The following is a 9,621-nucleotide window of genomic DNA, read 5'->3' on the forward strand; positions in this document are numbered from 1 at the left end:
TGACATAAATGGGATAGTAAGGATCTCAGTGTAGTGAAGAATAGTATCACATCTCGGTGGATCTATTTCCTAACAGTCAATGTATATATATGTGATGGAAAGAACTTCGGATCCCTCACTGCCTCGGTTTAATAAAGGTCACAATGATTCTATAGTCACAATCACAGCCTCATCATGGAATACACTCTCACATGCTCACAGTCAACATGATGATCTCAGCTAGGATATAATGATGATCCAAAAGTAGATGGAGATATGGAGCAACAGTAATCTTAATGATTAGTGAAGCTCTCGGTCCATTGATTAATGGAAATAATTAAGGTCACAATGAAGATCCCAATAAGGACAAGAGATCTCTTTGACATGATGAAGAAACAATAATTATGATCTCAATGATGTTGTAGCGATGGCTTCAATGGTGCAACAATGAGGATGATCCCAACAGTGACAAAGAAGTGGATTGATGTCTTGGTCTTGGAGAGGCAGAATGTGTCAAGGGTCATGGTCTTGGGCTTGGTATTCGTCAATTGGAATCTCCATAAGAAGAATTTTGTGTGGGTTTTCCTCTCCAAGAGGGAGAGGTTTTGGTCCTGGTAGAAAATCCAAATATTTTGTGTTCTTGTCTCTCTTTTTTTTGTAGTATTTTAATGAAGTAAACACCTAAACTAATAATGCAATGAAGATCAAGCTAAGATAAATTGTAAAAAAATTCACAAATTGTTATCATATAAGAAGAATCTCTCTAATTTATGAATTCCCTAGATTCTTCAACATGGTATCAGAGCATAGGTTCAGCAGTCAAAGAAAGGGAAGAAAAGAGACATGCAAGGATCAAGTTTCAAGCATCAAAGCAATCTCAAGGATGTCAAGATCTACATTAAAGAATAATTTTGATCAAACCCTAGATAAGGAAGAAGTTTACAACAACAGTCTACAAACAACAAGGGTTTTGGATGTCAACAGTCTTCAGATCTCAGGGTACATGACAATAGTCTTGGTGCCTCCCACAGTTTCATCTACAACATCCCAGTGATAGACACTATCCCAGATTGAATCCTTCCCTATAAAGAACACAATCTTAAAATATCAGATTCTCAGAACTTGATTCAAAGGCATATATAGGAGTGTATATGGATAGTACTCAAATAAGAAGTTGTACTAACTAATGGATCTCTATACATCATGGCAAGCAACTTCAATTCAATGTTGCATACTTCAAGGTTTCTTATGTAGCCCAATTATATCAACAATTTGTTGGATATATAAATCAAGATAGCTCGAAGGCAAAGAAGGCAATCTTCCTATCAAGGATCTCAATCGGAGGAAGCATCAATACATCTGCTCCAACTATTGCCAACATGATCAAGGTGAAGATTTCATCTTCACATCTCAAGTAGGAATTTTCATTAATCATTTTTCTTTGAAATGACTTCATGAATGCAAGGAGATCTATAGATAGATGGGTCATCAAAGGTCCTTGCATAGAATAAGAAGGATTGACAGAATCCTTATGGAGAAAAGAAGTCAGTGAACAGGTCTCCTTTGATCTCATGAGAAGGAACTCTTAAAGTCTCTCTCATCTCTATGTACATTAAAGGATATAGATAAGAAATATATAAAATGCTAGAAGAGTTAATATCTCAAATGCAGTAAAGAAGGAATATATTCATGAGATCTCATTTGGGAGATCTAAGAAATAATCATCTACGTTCTTAATAAGCAAGATGGCAAGTGTCCTTGGGATATGGAAATTTCCTCGTGCAACAATTTGTGGTCTCTATGCTAGATAGAGAAAGACAAGTTGAAAGGACTCAAATATGTGAAAAAAGGAAATGGAAGATTGACAAGACATAATAATACTATGGAAATATTATGGAGAGGAGCTCACATCGCCAGAAGGGTGAAGGAAGCTAAAGAAAAGGGCCAAGGGAAGAGGGAGTAGCAGATCTCTACTATGAATAAGATAATATCTCTCTAAAAAGGTCCTATCATGAGTTCTTCTAGATATGACCACGAAAGCAAGATGCATCATGGCATCATGAAAGTATTAGAATCAAGAGCTTGTGACATCACCATGAGAAACATGAAGGCCATAGCTCTTGGGAATCTCATTGGACATGAAAGGAAATGAAGAAGCCATCCAGGTCAAAGGAAACATTTTTCAGGTGGGGATATTCAGATCTTGTAGATTCTCTGATAGAAACCTCAGCGGAGGATCCCCTAGTATGGAAAGGTAGCAAGTGTTTCATCAGGAAATAAAACTTATGGAATTCATGAGATTAAGGACTGATGACTTGAGAAATGAAGCAGACCAAGGGATTGGAGATATTTTCAATCAAGAAATCTATTAGAAGAAGCTTGAAGAAAAAATGAGGTATGTATTCTTGTATTTGTATTTAATATTGTAATGTCATGACATATGGTTGTAGGTAACATGGATCGAGCATGATCAAGAGAAAAAATATCTCCTCCTCTGAAAGGCTGTAGGAAGGCATAAGTCACACTAGATGAAATCAACATAATATGTCCTCATATGAAGTATGAGGTGGTTGAATACAACTGAAGAAATCTGATTGAAAGCTCCTAGGTATGGAAGATGTGAGGATGGAAGAGATCGTAAAATATGAAACCATGATGAAGGCAATAAACATCCACAGGATCAAGAAGATTTGACTAGGAAATCTCCGGGAAAGATATGGAGACTTTGATGGAAGTCTAAAAAGATGAAGACCCTTGACAACATATATCTTTGGCAGACAGGTCAACATTTATGCAGGGTGTTGATACCTACAAGAAGATGTCATTGGAAATGGCCATCACCAAAAAGGTAAAATGTGATTTTTTTTTGGTTTCTGACCTCTTGGAGAAAGTCTGTGTATGTGTGTAGGGCCATGGTAAGAAGAGTTGTGAAGGATGTCATAACTATGTACCTCGTGATCTAGAGCAATCACCGTTGAAGAAAAGATGGCCCTATGAAGGAAGCCCTAGATGTAAAGCCAAGGAGGATACTTTCCAGGAAAAGAAGGAATGACATGATGGAGGAAAGTGATGGATGGATGAACCCTACATGTAAAGAAATTGATGACATCGAAGTATTGGATCATCAGTCAATTAGAAGACCCTATAAAGTACTGATGATAGATGTCGGAAGATACTGAGACCGGGTGGGGGGGTGAATCAGTATTCCTTAGCAATTATCACTTTTAAATCTTTTCAGAGCATTAGTTAATCTTCAACTATTATTAACATTTATGCAGTAATAACAATAAATAAAAGAACCCAGGAGGCACAAAGATTTTAGGTGGAAAACCCCCTCCGGGTAAAAAACCATCGAATTATTTTCCAATAAATTATTTAATCTTCAGCCCCAACTGAAATGAAAGCAAAAAATTCCTAGAATTGTAGAAAAGCATTCTTCTCCAACTCCCACTGGATGGACACTCCAACGCCCGAGATCCTTCAGTAGTCAATGGAACGGATGCCCCAACGCCCAATGAGCTACAAATCACCCTAGCACCACCCTACCACCCTGAAGTTTTCACATGCTTGAACCTGATGGTGACTTCATGCACCAGCCTATTACCACCCTACCACCCTATAGAAGAATAAAAGAAGAATGGACTCCCGTGCCAGGGAAAATGGTCCAGTTTACAATGATATAGAGTGATGTAGAAGAAGAAGACACATTAGACCATAACCCCAACTATGATGCAACCACCTAATGATGATGCTAGACCTCCCAACACCGCCTCTTCAGCTCTTGGTAGATAGACACTAGTACAACTCTTACAATGATGCTTTTACAATGACTCTGTACAATGATACTTTTACAATGATTGTATGCAGTGCTTCCCACTTGAAGACTTCATATGGTGAACTTCTTGCTACTGTTATGCACCTTGATTGTTGCTCTTGTCATGCTACCCTTTCTCACTCTTTGGAACATTAGATTATGCATTCATTCTTCTCTTGATGAAAAAATAATACCTGCAAAAAGTCTTCAAGGAAATACCCATGACATGATAATAGAAAAACTTACATAATCCTGCAGAGCATATGTCAGTGCTAAACAAAAGACAACAAATTAGAATACAAAGAACCTAATGCAAATAAGAAATGAACATGCATATACAAAATATACTTACCTGTATCTTACCTCTATTGCATCATTTTGCTGCACCTTGCTCTTTGCTGCCCTAGAAAGTCTGGTCCTTTACACCCCTTGACAACACTTGATCTAGTTTTTCTCGCCTTCTAGGAGCACGATATTTAATCTAATGTATCTATGTGATTTCAGATCCCCAATATGTGATCTTCAGTCCTGTAGTATCCCTTTGAGTCTTCTGAACAATGCCACGGGTCTGACCCGCTTTGGACTCTTCAAGACAAAGTTATGCCCAATCTCTCACAATGACCTAATTATGGACTAGTTCAGTAGAGCAAACTTGTACGGTGTGCCACGTGCCACTGTTTCCTCATTTGGCTTTGAAATTGATATACAAAAAACTACAATCCATGCACTATCCTCTAATTTTTACAAAATTCCAATCCTCTTCTCAGAGAGAGAGTTATGACGATTTTCCCAAGGTCATTTCTTTGATATGAAATTCAGGAGCCTGCAAAAACCCTAACTTCCACGGATCATATCTCTGAAAATATAGTGAACCAAGATTTGAAATTCGGTCATGATGTTCATCGGGATTACGAATCAAATTGGTTTTCATTTCAGAATCTAAGACTTCGAAAAAATGAAGTTATAGCAAAAATGCTACGATCACTACATTTGGAGGATATATGAGATTTCTTTTTTTAGAGTTGAGAGGGGCTTCTATAGAGAATGTTGGAGGGATTTTAGGAGCTTAAAAAATTATTAATTAATGACTATTCAATGAAAAAAACCAATTGTGAGTGCCATTCCACAACCCCATAGGGCTTTAGCCCACTAACTGGGGTTACTAACTTCAAACATGAATATCTCTCAAATCGTGAAGAATTACTTGGCGTGCCATATATCAACGGAAACATCTCGATGAGTAAAATCTATCTAGAAGATCATTGACTCAAAATAGAGTAAGTTGTCAAGTCAAAATTCCCTTGCAATATCAGGGTAGCCCCTGGTGCTACTTGGGTTGACATCAATGACAACCTCAGATCATATTTAGATCAAGAATATCCCCCTTTGGAATTGATGGCAACACAAGTACTCCCCTTGTGATCAGGGAACCTCTTCCTACTGCCTTCTCTCCCCCTTTGACATCAATGGCAAAGGGTAACTCCCCCTGACACACAGCCATCTTGTGGACCTATACACACTTCCACTCCCCATTTATTGTTGAAAATGCAACAAGATGATGGAGCTTAGTGGAAAGGAGTTGCCTTCACTAAGTGGGCCCGCAGGCTATTTTTGGCGCAAAGTCTATTTTTAGACTATGTCTATTTTTAGACATATGGATCATGGTCTATGAGTTGCAGGATGTTATTTGTGGATGATTGGTCATGTTGGTAAAAACAGATGGACTTCTATTTTTAGACATATGGGCGGAGTCTATTTTTAGACTGCCAGGCTAAAAATAGAACAGTCGAATATTATTAGCTCTTAATAATATTTGGACTATAAACATTATCTTATCTTATTGGAGCACTTCAGTTCGAGCTACGGATGTGGCACATGTAGCTGTCAGAAGGAAATACACTTTTCTTATGCGTCAGTTGAGCTATTGCATGATGGACTTCAGTTAGAACTCAAGTGGTTGAGTTTGGTGGAGTTGATTGAGGAGTTGATGGAGTTGTGTTCAGTTTGACTTAGTTGAACTAGTTGTATTTAGTCTACCTGCAGAATACACTAGTGATGAGTGATGTGAATTAATTATTAATTAATTCACTAATTATTAACTCATAAATCAACTAAAGAATACATCAGTTAACTCAGTGCATGGATAGTTCAGTGAAGACAAGTGTTAGAGGTGAGTGAAAGGGCAAGACAACTGTCAGTTGTGACTATAGTTGTGCATGAGATTTGCACAGCCAATGGATTGAGTATTGCCAATGAGGATTGGGTGGTTCAGCCAAGGGAAATACGAGTTTGGATCAGCCATTCTCATCCATTCTAATGCAGGATTGCGCAGTGGAGGCAGGCAAGCAGCGAAGGAGATTTGAACCTGTGGTTGATTCAGATCTGAGCTAGTTTGTGTGTAGCAGGTGGAGATAGTACTGAGTACTTGTGAGGAGTATTGTACTATGTATTGTTACATGTTCTCAATCAATATAATATATATATAGTTGGGGGTTTTCAGCTGTATGCTTTCCCCGTGATATACTGTGTTGATATGTGTGATTGATGCTTCAATGTGCACATGTGATTGTTTCTGAATTCCACAAAATTGATGATCAACGTAGAGGAGGTTATGTATTATGCATGCATTCCAAAATAGTGTATAATCGAGATAATATCTGTGAATAAGTGTTATATTATTCAAAATTTCTACATGGTATCGGAGCAGAGTTGATCATCAGATCTATTATTCAGAAAGTGATTACATTTTATTTCTTCAGGGAGAGTCTGTAATCGGGCCAGGTAACCTCTGGATTCATCCTTCTTTTGGAAGGTGAGATATTCGGTAAAAGCCCATACAATCAATCTCTGTATGAGAAATAATTTGTTCTCATGAATTTTAGATCAGAAGCGGTTGAGTTTTGAGCTGGTGGAATTCGAATTTGCAGCAGTGTTTTCTTGGTGTCAAAGTTGAAATGTCTTTCAACGGATTGCGATTGGAGTATGCTCTTGAGGGCAGCTCTAATTATATTGCATGGCAAGACAGGATGGAGGCGGTGTTAGATGACAATGGGCTGAAGGAGTTCATAGAGGCTGAGGTCCCAAAGCCTACTGATGCTGCTCACATTGAGGTTTGGCAAAAGAAGACAACAAAGTGTCGAAGGATTCTGTTGGAGGGCGTGAAGGATCACATTGTATCCAGCCTGCATGGAAATGCTTCTCCATACTTGATGTGGAAAGCGTTGACATATCTATTCTAAAGCAAGAGCGACTAGAGGAAGTTGGCACTCAAGGATAAACTTAGAAACATTAAGTGTGAGAATGGAGACAGTATGCCCAGGTATCTCACGAAATTCACCCAATGTTGGAATGAGCTGGGAAGTGTGGGGGTGACTGTCGATGATGAGGACTTGGTGAGCTTGGCTCTCCTTGGTCTTCCAAAGAGTTGGCATTCCTATCAGGACTTTGTCAATGGTCGGGAGAAATTGCCAGGATGGGAGAGACTTTGGTCAGATCTTGTGCAAGAGGAGATCAGGCGGAATACCAGGGACGGATCTTCATCAAAGGCATCTGATGAAGAAAATTGCGCTTTGGCTACCAAAGCAAAGAAGGGGAAGGAGAAGGTTTCTCTTTCTGAATCCAGTTCTTCCAATGATGGGAAGAAGGTTGACAAATCGAAAGTGCGATGCTTTCGTTATCATGAGGTGGGCCATTATGCTGCAAATTTCCCACGGAGGAAATCCAAGAAGGGATCTGGGGAAGGATCTAAAGGTGAGGCACTTGCTTCGCAGTTTGAGTTGGATTTCACACTCTTCGCATGCATGGTTTCATCCATGGTGGGAAGTGGTTGGTTTCTTGACAGTGGAGCTTCTTTCCACATGACCAGTGACAAGAGTTTGTTCAGTAATTTGGAGGAGAAAGATCTCCAGATACTCATAGCGATGGGTAATGATGAGAAGTATAGTGTCTCAGGTGTAGGCATGGTTATTTTTCAGAGGGAGCATGGAGCTCGCCTTACCTTAACCGATGTCAAGTATGTACCAGGACTGAAGAGAAACTTGGTGTCGATCGTGATGCTGGAAGACAGAGGCTGTGATGTAGTCTTCAGTAAGGGAAAGGTTTTCCTTAGACACATCATCACTAGACAGGTGAAGCAGATTGGTTCACGGGTCAAGAACCTGTATGCTCTTGAGGTTCAAGATGCATGTAAAGCCTTGAGTAGTGAGGCAACTGATGGAGACTTGGTGGTTGAGAGGGAGCGTATATTACCTCTCAACATGCAGAGCCAGAAGAAGTCTTAGACAATTGTGGAGGAACCACGATTGGTGCAGCAGCTTCAGGAGGTTGTGGAGCAGCCACAACAAGGGAAGCTGAGAGGAGATCGAGTAGAGACATCTACTCATGCAGAGACCTCCAGTAGGGGGAAACTTTGAGCCAGGTGGGCTGAGGGATCACATGCAGCCATACCTCCAGGTAGGAGGTGGGGCGATATAGAGTGATCGTCCCAAGGAGGAGGGGCAGGATCCTTGAGGTACCCAACCTCTTGGATGAGACCTTGCTATAGGAGCCCCGATGTGGAGTAGCAGGAACTGACTGATTGGGTAGAGACAGATGCGGATGGAGCGGCAGAGAGAGCGACAGTGTAGGGAATCCTAGGACAATGTATAGCTAGCAGGCTGTAGTAATGCGAGAGGCACAAGTGTTTTTCACAGTGCTAGGTGGCACAAAGAGGTGTGCAATGGTGCGAGATGCATGGAGATGTTGCAGTAGCACAGATGTTAGAGAGGGAGCACTTGTCAGCAGCAAGTAGAGCTTTAGCATCAGAGTATGTTCGTAGCCCAACAGAGTGGTCAGTTGGGAGTGTTTTTGTTCCAAGTGTTGTTGGAGCAAGTGGACCAGGCAAATGTGTTGCATGCAGAACATTCCAGAGTTGCAGGATAGGGGTTACAGATAATCCATATCTTGTTGAGAGGGAGTGTTGAAAATGCAACAAGATGATGGAGCTTAGGGGAAAGGAGTCACCTTCACTAAGTGGGCCTGCAGGCTATTTTTGGCGCAAAGTCTATTTTTAGACTATGTCTATTTTTAGACATATGGATCATGGTCTATGAGTTGCAGGATGCTATTTGTGGATGATTGGTCATGTTGGTAAAAATAGATGGACTTATATTTTTAGACATATGGGCGGAGTCTATTTTTAGACTGCTAGGCTAAAAATAGAATAATTGACTATTATTAGCTCTTAATAATATTTGGACTATAAACATTATCTTATCCTCTTGGAGCACTTTATTTGAGCTATGGATGTGGCACTGCAGCTGCCAGAAGGAAATACGCTTTTCTTATGGGTCAGTTGAGCTATTGCATGATGGACTTCAGTTAGAACTCAAGTGGTTGAGTTTGGTGGAGTTGATTGAGGAGTTGATGGAGTTGTGTTCAGTTTGACTTAGTTGAACTAGTTGTATTTAGTCTAACTGCAGAATACACTAGTGATGAGTGATGTGAATTAATTATTAATTAATTCACTAATTATTAACTCATAAATCAACTAAAGAATACATCAGTTAACTCAGTGCATGGACAGTTCAGTGGAGACAAGTGTTAGAGGTGAGTGAAAGGGCAAGACAGCTGTCAGTTGTGACTATAGTTGTGCATGAGATTTGCACAATCAATGGATTGAGTATTGCCAATGAGGATTGCGTGGTTTAGCCAAGGGAAATATGAGTTTGGATCAGCCATTCTCATCCATTCTCATGCAGGATTGCGCAGTGGAGGCAGGCAAGCAGCGGAGGAGATTTGAACCTGTGATTGATTCAGATCTGAGCTAGTTTGTGTGTAGCAGGTGGAGA

Source organism: Pinus tabuliformis, chromosome 9, assembly GCF_031772625.1.
Source record: "Pinus tabuliformis cultivar Carrire ecotype Pingquan chromosome 9, CPIR1, whole genome shotgun sequence".
Lineage (NCBI taxonomy): Eukaryota > Viridiplantae > Streptophyta > Pinopsida > Pinales > Pinaceae > Pinus > Pinus tabuliformis.